Here is a 12,123-nt window from a genome sequence, read left to right on the forward strand (position 1 = left end):
TAGGCAGGGCTTAGGGAGTGCGCAAAGCATGTGTGATATGTTCCTTTCCTCTAGATTAACACAAATTAGGTTAAAAATTAGGTTGAATGGCAAAGTCACAAAAGTGCTAAGAGGCATGAATACAGGGAGATGGGTCAGCAGGGAAGTTTGGGATGACACACAAGGGCCTTGGATGTATCCCTGCTCCTCCCAGCTGCTTCTCCTCTCCCACTTCTCCTCCTTTGCTTGAGTCCCTGTCTAACCATGGGGACTTCCAGCCCTATCAGCTTCAGTGGTTCTGCTGATGAAGCAGGAGACTGAGTTTTAGAACTGGGGACAAGGGATCCTAGAAAGAGGGTGAGAATGAAAGTGGGTGGCTCTCTACAATTCCCCAAAATAAGTAGTTTTGTAAGTCTTTCCCCAGCATGGGATTGCCTAGAGACTTAAAATTGTAAAGCAAATTTGGTGAACACTAGGGAAGAGATGGGAATCAGAAAAGAGAATTGCACAATGGCCTTTGGCAGGGAGCTTGGTTTCCCTACTGGGCTGAACAACTAGATAACCCGGTCCTGGAATCCCAGTGCAGCTCTCTTGGGACACTCTAAGTCATATTTACTTACCATGAAAAATTAATTTCATTGTTAAATATTTTACCCCAGGCATAGAAGAATCCATAGTTAACATAATGTCTAGTGAATCCTCTTTCACACTCCACCCCGATTTCTCAAATGCGTTTCTTGGCTCTCTCTCGTTTGAGAGCGTGGGTATCCACATGCACCCCCTGCTCCAGTTCCAAATTCTCAGCAAGAGCGACACACCTCCAGTCTTCTGACAGAAATCAACTTAGGTTCCAGAAATGAAGCTACTGAGGAAGAAGACAGTATGTTTATTTTCTGTGAACTTGCAGACTCTATCAGCAATTTTATCTGGCTCCAGTACTCCGAGTTTTTAAGGATCACCGGGCCGGGGCTGGGCATGGTGGCTCGCACCTGTAACTCCAGCACTTTGGGAGGCCAAGGCAAATGGATCGCTTTAGCTCAGGAGTTTGGGATCAGCCTGGGTAACATGGTGAAATCTTGTCTCTATTTAAAGAAAAATAAAGTAAAAGCAGACCCCAGGGGCACTGCCTTTTCTATTAGGATGCAAATATGCTAAAGGGATTGAAAACTTCCCTTTTGGTGAGTCCAAACTAGCCACAATTTTTTTTTTTTTTTTTTTTTTTTTTGAGATGGAGTGTCGCTCTGTCCCCCAGGCTGGAGTGCAGTGGCGTGATCTCGGCTCACTGCAACCTCTGCCTCCCAGGTTCAAGTGAGTCTCCTGCCTCAGCCTCCCCAGTAGCTGTGATTACAGGCGCGCACCACCACAACCGGCTAATTTTTGTATTTTTAGTAGAGACAGGGTTTCACCATGTTGGCCAGGCTGGTCTCGAACCTGGTCAGACTTCAGGTGATCTGCCCACCTTGGCCTCCCAAAGAGTTGGGATTACAGGCGTGAGCCACTGTGCCCAGCCCACAATTTTTTAAAAGTACCGTAATTAACTTTTTAAAAGGTTTTGTGGCAAATTTATGTTGTCCACTTTAGGGATGAGGAGAGTGAGAGGGTGAGTGGGGCAAAAGGAGAGGATATTGATACTGAGAGAAATGAAATTTCATAGTGTGTAGGGCAGCCTTCTTCCCTCATGCATTGGAATCCTCAAGAGTAAAGGTGAGTCCTCACATAGCCATATCTTTTTTCATGAATATGCAGTATGGAACCTCTCATGACCTTCTATACACTGCATTTGGAGCTTAGAAACTAAAGCCTCAGGTGTGAGACTGCTTGTTAAGCTCATGGTCAATGAGTCAGAAGACGGCGTTACCAAGCATGCTCCATGGTCTTGCAGTGAGGGGGAAATAAAAATACAGAAAATGATTTTCCTTATAAATTGCAACACAAAAATCACTGGTAAAATGTTAATAAACAGAATCCGTACCATACTGAAAAAATATAGCACAAGCCTGGGTGACATAATGAGATCCTGTCTCTAAAAATACCAAAACCAATCAACTTAGCTGGGTGTGGTGGCACGCACCTGTGGTCCCAGCTGCTTGGGAAGCTGAGGCAGGTGGATTGCTTGAGCCCAGGAGTTTGAGGCCAGCCAGGGCAACATAGTGAGACCACAACTCTAAAAGAAAATACTACGGCACAACTAAGAAGGGTTTATTCTAGGAATTCAACCATGGTTCAATATTAGAAACTTCATCTGTTTCTCCAGATGTCTTAGCATCTTGGAGAAACACTAGAGACACTGAATAAGGTCAAGAATAAGGCGAGGATGAAGGATGCATAGTACTGCTGTTACTGTTTCAATTGCACTGGAAATATAAGCTAATGCAATTAGAGAAGGAAAAATAATTAAAAGAATAATAATTAGAAAGGGAGATGAAAAATTATCTCTATATGTAGATGATATGATGGAACATGGAAAATCCTGCAGAATTAATGGTAAGACTAATTTAAACAAAATGTAGCTTTCAGGCTGGGCGCACCAGCTCATGCCTGTAATCCCAGCACTTTGGGAGGCTGAGGCAGGCGGATCACTTGAGGTCAGGAGTTCGACACCAGCCTGGCCAACATGGTGAAACCCCGTCTCTATCAAAAAGATAAAAAATTAGCTGGGCGTGGTGGCATATACCTGTAATCCCAGCTACTCGGGAGGCTGAGGCAGCAGAATGACTTGAACCCGGGAGGCAGAGGTTGCAGTGAGCTGAGATCGCGCCACTGCACTCCAGCCTGGGCGACAGAGCAAGATTCCATATCAAAAAAAAAAAAAAAGGTAGCCTTCATCTTATAAACATATAACCAGTCCAGATAGGATATAGTGGAAGAGAAAAAGAGAAAAACTCTATTAATAATAACAATGAAATAGTTAGATACTTAACAATAACAATTTAGGAAATGTTAGAAGCCTTTATGAGAAAAATTTTAAACTCAAAGACAAAGTAGATGAGCAAATTTAATGACATTCCTTATATCTCTCAACAAAATAAACATGTTATTTTCCCTTAATTTATAAATGTAATGCAACCTAATATAAATGCCCACAACCTTTTCTTAAAACCTTTCATTGCAAAATAATGATAATAGGAAGTTGCAAAAATAGTAGAGAGAGGTTGAGAGTACCCTTAACCCAGTTTTCTCTAATGGCTACATTTTTACAGAATATCAAAACCAGGAAAGTAACGTTGACGTAAAGTGTGTGTGTACCTCTATGAAGTTTTATGAAGTACAGAGACGTTGAGAGTACCCTTAACCCAGTTTTAATGTTTGTATGGAGTATCTTTTTTTCAGTTTTATTATCAACCTTTTTATATCATTATATTCAAAATTTCTTAGGAAATACTTTTGAAAGTATTTCTTCGGAATTTTTTTTTTTTTTTTGTCAAGGTCTCACTCTCTCGCCCAGCCTGGAGTGCAGTGGCACAATCAGATCACTGAAGCCTTGAGCTCCTGGCCTCAAGCAATCCTCCTGCCTCATTTTCCTAAGTAGCTGGGGCTACAGGTGTCTGCCACCACACTTGGCTAAATTTTAAAAAAAAATTGGCCAGGTGCGGTGGCTCAAGCCTGTAATCCCAGCACTTTGGGAGGCCGAGGTGGGCAGATCACGAGGTCAGGAGATCGAAACCATCCTGGCTAACACAGTGAAACCCCATCTCTACTAAAAATACAAAAAATTAGCCGAGCATGGTGGCAGGCGCCTGTAGTCCCAGCTACTAGGGAGGCTGAGGCAGGAGAATGGCGTGAACCCAGGAGGCGGAGCTTGCAGTGAGCCGGGATGGTGCCACTGCACTCCAGCCTGGGCGACACAGCGAGAAAAAAAAAAAAAAAAATGTGTAGGGACCAAGTCTTGCTGAGGGAGGAGACCACCCCTCATATTGTCTTATGCCCAATTTCTGCCTCCAAAGAAAGAAAAAGTAAAAACTAAAAGGCAGAAATGAAATCCACAAGCAGACAGCCCAGCATCACACCCTGGGCCTGGTAGTTAAAGATCGACCCCTGAGCTAATTGGTTATATTATCTATAGATTACAGACATTGTATAGAAAAGCAGTGTGGAAATCCCTATCCTGTTTTGTTCCCATCTAATTACCGGTGCATGCAGCCCCCAGTCACGTACCCCCTGCTTGCTCAATCGATCAAGACCCTCTCACGCGCACCCCCTTAGAGTTGTGAGCGCTTAAAAGGTACAGGAATTGCTCACTCGGAGAGCTCTGCTCTTGAGACAGGAGTCTTGCCAATGCCCCCCGCCGAATAAACCCCTTCCTTATTTAACTCGGTGTCTGAGTTTTGTCTGCGGCTCGTCCTGCTACATTGCTATGGTTGCCCAGGTTGGTCTCCAACTCCTGGGCTCCCTCCTACCTCAGCGTCCACTGTGAGCCACTATGCTTGCTGTTGGTTCTATTTTAAAAGAAACAAAAACAAAAACAAACAAACAAAAAACACCTACTCTGCCAATCTGTCTTTTTATTATTTTATTTCTATTTGATTTCAAAATTTTTATGGACGTGGCAAATTTGTTTGCCTCAATATCATTAAATTGTAAAAACTAGATTTACAAAAAGATATATATATTTAAAAAACCAGTGTAGTGGCTATTTTAGACTGTGGAATTATAAGTAATTTCCCCCTTTACATGTTTTATATTTTTCAGTTTTTCTACAGCGAATATATACTGCTTTATATTAAGGAAATGTTTATGTTAAGAATACTCAGTAGGCTACAGTTTCAAGATGAATTTTGTGGCCTGAAAGCTGGGGCTGTTGCTAATATTGTAAGGCCTTTGGCTTCCATTTGCCGTGAGATGTGGTACCAGTGGAAGGTTGTGAGCAGAGAAGTGACATTATCTGGCCTATGTTTATAAATACCTGCTGATTTACTTATTTAGAGATGGAGTCTCACTCTGTCACCCAGGCTGGAGTGCAGTGGAGCAATCTTAGCTCACTGCAACCTTCACCTCCTGGGTTCAAGTGATTCTCCTTCCTCAGCCTCCTGAGTAGCTGGGATTACAGCCACCTGCCACGATGCCCAGCTAATTTTTGTATTTTTAGTAGAGATGGGGTTTCACCATGTTGGCCCACCTGGTCTTGAACTCTGGACCTCAAGTGATCTACACACCTCAGCCTCCCAAAGTGCTGGGATTACAGGCGTGAGCCACTGAGCCCGGCCGTATGCAGTTTTGTTATATGCATAGATTACATAGTGGTCAAGTCAGGGCTTTTAGGGTATCCATTACCCAAATAATGCGCATTGTACCTAATTAGGAATTACCTATCATATGACCCCCTCATACTCCTTCACCCTTCCAAGTCTTCATTGTCTGTCACCCCAATCTCTGTCTTCATGTGTACACATTTTTTAGCACCCACTTATGAGTGAAAACAGGTGATATTTGACTTTGTGTGCCTGGCTTGTTTCACTCACTAATCTATCTTTTTATTAGTGTATTTAGACTGTTTATATTTAATGTAATTACCTGTATATTAAGTCTTAGGTCTTCCATAGAATTTTTTTGTTATCTTTGTTTCCTCTGTTCTTGGTTTCTCTGTTTTCGTTTTCGTACTTTCCTTTGGGTTACTAGCACCTTTTTAGAATTCCATTTTGATATGTCTATAGTGATTTAGTGTGTATCTCTTTGTGTAAATTAATAGCCGCTCTACATATTACATTATATTGATATCTCAGTCTACTAGTGTTGACATTTTACCAGTTTGACTGAAGCATAGAAACCTTAGAATTCTTTTAAGTCGTTTTACCCTCTCTCACTTACAATTATCTTAATAATTCTTCTACATACTTCAATAACCGTGTTAGACAATGTCAAAATTTTTGCTTGGACAAAGATACTCTCGAAAACTCAGCAGAAGAAATGTCTAGTGTATTTATCTATATTCTTACTCTTTCTGTTGTTCTGTGTTCCTCCCTGATGTTCTAAGACTTATCATTTCCTTTCTATTTCAAGAATTTCCTTTAGCCATTTTTTTAATGGTAGGGCTGCTGGTGACAAATTCTTAGTAGTTCTTCATCTGAGATTGCCCTGATATCCCTTCCATTTTTGAAGGCTGTTTTCACTGGATAATAGAATTTTCGATTGACAGTGCTTTTCTTTCAGCACTTGGAAAATACTGTGTCACTTCCTTCTGGTCTCTGTGATTTCGGAGGAGAAATATGCCATCATTTAAAAATTGCTTTTCCCGGCAGGGCGCGGTGGCTCACGCCTGTAATCCCAGCACTTTGGGAGGCCGAGGTGGGCGGATCATGAGATCAAGAGATTGAGACCATCCTGGCCAACACAGTGAAACCCCGTCTCTACTAAAAATACAAAAATTAGCTGGGCATGGTGGTGCGCGCCCGTAGTCCCAGCTACTCTGGAGGCTGAGGGAGGAGAATCGCTTGAACTCGGGAGGCAGAGGTGGCAGTGAGCCGAGATTGCACCACTGAACTCCAGCCTGACAAAAGAGCAAGACTCCATCTCAAAAAAAAAAAAAAAAAAAATTGCTTTTCCCTTATAAATATGGTAGAATTTCTGTCTTGGTGTTTTTAATACTTTTTTCTTTGCCTTTAGTTTTCAGACGTTTGATTATGATATATATATTGATATAGATTGCCTCAGACTTGTTAGGAGTTTATTCGGTTTAGGCTATGTCTTTTGCAATTTTTGGAAAATCTTGAGCCATCGTATCTTTGAATATTTTTCAGCTTCATGCTTTTTTCTCTTTTTTGGGGGGACTTTGATGACATGATGTTAAATCTTTCATCACAGTCCCACAGGTTACTGAGGCTCTAATTTTTTTCAGTCTATTTTCTCTCTGCAGTTAATATTAAGTAATTTCTATTATTTAATTTCAAGTCTCCTGACTCTCTTCTCTGTTATCGCCACTCTTTGACCCTACCCTGTGATTTTTTTTCCTCTTTAACCTTTAGCCTGACCTGACAATGTTTTTCTTTTTTAATAAGTTTCTTTTAGTGCTTTTTTTTTTTTTTTTTTGAGACGTAGTCTTGCTCTGTCGCCCAGGCTGGAGAGCAGTGGTACTGAGAGGCAAAGCCAGCTGGGCTTCTGGGTCGGGTGGGGACTTGGAGAACTTTTCTGTCTAGCTAAAAAGGATTGTGTAAATGCACCAATCAGCGCTCTGTGTCTAGCTAAAGGTTTGTAAACACACCAATCAGCACTCTGTAAAAACGCACCAATCGGGGCTCTGTGTCTAGCTAATCAGGTGGGGACCTGGAGAACTTTTCTGTCTAGCTAAAGGATTGTAAATGCACCAATCAGCGCTCTGTGTCTAGCTAAAGGTTTGTAAACACACCAATCAGCACTCTGTAAAAACACACCAATCAGCACTCTGTGTTAGCTAAAGGTTTGTAAAGGCACCAATCAGCACTCTGTAAAAATGGACCAATCAGCGCTCTGTAAAATGGACCAATCAGCAGGATGTGGGTGGGGCCAAATAAGGGAATAAAAGCTGGCCACCTGAACCAGCGGGGGCAACCCGCTGGGGTACTGTTACATGCTGTGGAGGCTTTGTTCTTTTGCTCTTTGCAGTAAATCTTGCTGTTGCTCATTTTTTGGGTCTGTACTACCTTTATGAGCTGTAACACTCAGCGTGAAGGTCTGCAGCTTCACTCCTCAAGTCAGCAATACCACGAACCCCCTGGAGGAACAAACAACTGCCAACGTGCCACCTTTAAAAGCTGTAACACTCACTGCGAAGGTCTGCGACTTTGCTCCTGAAGTCAGTGAGACCACGAACCCACCAGAAGGAAGAAACTCCAGGTACCTGTGAACATCTGAAGGAACAAACGCCAGACACACCAGCTTTAAGAACTGTAACACTCACTGCGAGGGTCCCAGCTTCATTCTTGAAGTCAGCGAGACCAGGAACCCACCAGAAGGAACCAATTCCAGACACAGTACAATCTCAGCTTACTGCAACCTCTGCCTCCTGGGTTCAAGCGATTCTCTTGCCTCAGCTTCCCAAGTAGCTAGGATTACAGGCATGCACCACTGTGCCCAGCTAATTTTATTTTATTTTATTTTTGTATTTTTAGTAGAGATGGGATTTCACCATGTTGGCCAGGTTGATCTTGAACTCCTGACCTCAGGTGCTCCACCCGCCTTGGTCTCCCAAAGTGCCGGGATTATAGGCATGAGCCACTGTGCCTGCCCTGGAATCTGATTCTTGCAGAGCAGGTGTTGATTTCACTACACTTGTCAGAAATCTTCTAAGCTGGGAAGGGGGAGGGAAAAAAGAATCGTCTACGCTTCTTTACAGCAAAGGAAATAACAGGGAAGGGACAACCTACAGAATGGGAAAATATTTGCGAACTTGCATCTGACAAAGGATTAGTTACCTATATATAAACTGTATAAGAACCTCAAATAACTCAATAGTAAGGAAACAATCTGATTAAAAATGGGCAAATGGGCCGGGTGCGGTGGCTCAGGCATGTAATCCCAGCACTCTGGGAGGCTGAGGCGGGCGGATCACGAGGTCAGGAGATCGATACCATCCTAGCTAACACGGTGAAACCCCATCTCTACTAAAAATACAAAAAATTAGCCGGGTGTGGTAGTTCCAGCTACTCGGGAGGCTGAGGCAGGAGAATGGTGTGAACCAGGAGGCAGAGGTTGCAGTGAGCCGAGATGTGCCACTGCACTCCAGCCTGGGTGACAGAGCGAGACTCCATCTCAAAAACAAACAAAACAAAAATAGGGCAAACGATCTGAAAAAGATTTTCATTTTCTCAAAAGAAGACATACTAATGGCCATCAGGTATATAAGTAAATGCTGAACATCACTAAGCATCAGAGAAATGCAACTGAAACCACAATAATAGGTATCATCTCACCTCAGTTAAAATGGCTATTATCAAAAAGACAGAAAATAACAAATTTTGGGGAGGATGTGGAGAAAAGGAAACCCTCGTACACTGTTGGTGGAAATGAAAATTCGTACAACCATTGTGAAAAACAGTATGGAGGTTTCTCAAAAAATTGAAACTAGAACTACCATATGATCTAGCAATCCCACTGCTGGGTATACACCCAAAAGAAAGCAAATCAGTATATTGAAGAGATATCTGCACTCCCATGTTTACTGCAGGACTAGTCACAATAGCCAAGATATGGAATCAATCCAAATGTTCATCAACAGATGAATGGATAAAAAACGTGCTAGATAAGGCCGGGCGCGGTGGTTCACGCCTGTAATCCCACCACTTTGGGAGGCCGAGGCAGGCGAATCATGAGGTCAGGAGATCGAGACCATCCTGGCTAACATGGTGAAACCCTGTCTCTACTAAAAATACAAAAAATTAGCCGGGCGTGGTGGCGGGTGCCTGTAGTCCCAGCTACTCGGGAGGCTGAGGCAGGAGAATGGCGTGAACCCGGGAGGCGGAGCTTGCAGTGAGCCAAGATCACGCTACTGCACTCCAGCCTGGGTGACAGAGCGAGACTTTGTCTCAAAAAAAAAAAAAAAAATGTGCTAGATATACACAGTGGAGTACTATTTAGTCATAAAAAGAATGAAATCCTGTCGGTTGTAGCAACATGGATGAAACCAGAGGACATTACGTTAAGTGAAATAAGCTAGGCACAGAAAGATACATATCCCACCTTCTCACTCCTATGTGGGAGCTAAAAACCTTGATTTCAGGGAGGTGGAGAGTAGAATGATGACTACCAGAGGCTGGCAAGCAATAGGAGGGAGGGAAGGATGAAAAGAGGTTGGTTATGGGTACAAAGATAGTTAGATAGAGGGAATGATAGTACTGTACAGTGATAATAGTTAACAATAATTTATTGTATATTTCAAAATAGCTAGAAGAGAAGATTTGGAATGTTCCCAGTACAAAGAAATAATAAACGTTTGAGGTGATGAATACCTTCATCACCCTGATTTGGTCATTGTACATTGTATGCGTGTATCAAAGTATCACATGTAACACATAAATATGTACAATTACTATGTATCTATAAAAATAAGAAACAAAGGAAAACAGTTGCTGTATAAACAATATTGGGATAACTGTCAAAATTTAAATATTTAATATATTATATATGGGAAAATTGTACGAATATGAAATTATCTGAATTTGGTAATAATTGCACTGGGTTTATGTATGAAAACATCTTTGATCCTATGAGGTTCATATTGAATTATTTAGAGCTGAAGAATGTCGATCTCTTCAATTTACTCTCAAGTAGTCCAGCAAAAGAAAAAAAGTGATTGTGTAAATATATACACATATATACTGTGTACTCACACGTACACATAGATGTGTGTGTATGAGAGAGAAAATTAGTGAAGGAAGGCTCACTAGGTTGTTATAATATTTGTATAACTTTTCTTTATGTTTAACATTTCTTTTCTAATATAAAATATTTAATTTTGAATGGTTCTCCATTAAGGCAACAAATTGCCAGAGGATAGGGAGTGCCTGGGAAAGGTGACAGATGCCAAGTCACATTCTGTTTGAGTTGCACCCTGAAACCCATGCCAGGAAAATGAAATGTGGAGTTCTGTTTGACTGCTTCCACTCAACAGCTCCCTCTCCGCAGGAGAATGCATGTTCCCAAAACAATACTGAGAGGGAGGTTCAATGTTTAATTCATCTTAAAAATTATTTTTTATATTTGGAAGCATGCAAAATACAGTAAAATTTACAATAAAAAGCATCCTGACAAAATGCAGAGAAGAAAATAGGCAGGAGAAGGTTGTGGAAAGGGACTGAGCAGAGGTCACATGAAACCACGCATTTGTAGAGAATGTGTTTTGTAAAGGAGTACTACTTTGGTTCTGTTTTCTTTTTTTAAAAAAAATCACTTGCTTTTTTTTTTTTTTTTTTTTTTTGAGACAGACTCTTGCTCTGTCGCCAGACTGGAGAGCAGTGGAGCGATCTCGGTTCACTGCAACCTCCGCCTCCCAGGTTCAAGCGATTCTCCTGCCTCAGCCTCCCGAGTAGCTGGTTCTACAGGTGCACACACCACCATATCTAGCAAATTTTTGTATTTTTAGTAGAGACGAGGTTTCACTATGTTGGCCAGGATGGTCTCGATCTCTTGACCTCACGATCCACCTGCCTCGGCCTCCCAAAGTGCTGGGATTACAGGCGTGAGCCATCATGCCCGGCCACATCACTTGCCCTTATCCCATGCAACAAACCCTGTCCTTTCCCCAGGACAAAAATTCTTGTCAGTTTCTATAAATTGTTCCTCACGTTGGGCAAATAGCTTTTTTCTAAATAGCTTTCCATTTTGAGGGGAACTAGATTATCGCATTAAAGTTAGCCAACATCTTCCTCTGTGACCAGGTTTTTAGACAGAATTTTAAAGTGAGGTAGGTAGGTGTGGCCTTTTGCCTCATACTTCTTTATTTTTTTTTAAAGGGAAAAAGAGTAAGAAATTCAGATGATGAGAATTCCAGGGACACTGAAAGTATCCCAAATTGGCAGAAATACTGTGTAAACTACAGAAAATGCTTCTCAGGGCCCACACTTTCTTTTGAAACAAATATTACACAATTTCATTATAAACTCTTTCGCGCATGATTTTGAGAAATCTTTCCACCAATGCTTTCAAAAAGCACAATCTGTCTTAATAAAAAACTACTACCTGGTAATATTATTTTACATTTTAAAATTGTGAAACAATATTAAGCCTACAGAAAAGTTGCAAGTATAGTCCAAAGAACTTCCTTCTTGAACTATTTGAGAGTCAGTTTTCCACGTGACATTGCATTTCTCCCAAATCCCCGCCTGTGAAGTTACTACCACCTAATCCTCAGACCCCATTCAAGCTTCACCCGTTGTGCCAATATTGTCCTTTACAGCCAAAGGATCCAGTTGGGGATATCCTGTTCATCTATGACCTCTTTGGTCTCTGCCAGTCTGGAGCCGTTCCTCAAAGCTGTCTTTGATTTTCATGAATCGTTTGAAGATGGCAGGCCAGCTGATCTGCAGAATGCCCCTCAATTTGGGTTGGCCAGGACCCGCGTCCTGGCGAAGGGGTTCCAGTTACTGACCTTCGACGGGAACAGCACAGAAGTGATACCGCACTGGCTCCACTCTGTCCTCTGGTGGCACGCAATTCCAGTGTTCCCCGCACTGATGA

The sequence above is a fragment of the Pan troglodytes genome, chromosome 23 (assembly GCF_028858775.2).
Source record: "Pan troglodytes isolate AG18354 chromosome 23, NHGRI_mPanTro3-v2.0_pri, whole genome shotgun sequence".
NCBI classification, from domain to species: Eukaryota; Metazoa; Chordata; class Mammalia; order Primates; family Hominidae; genus Pan; species Pan troglodytes.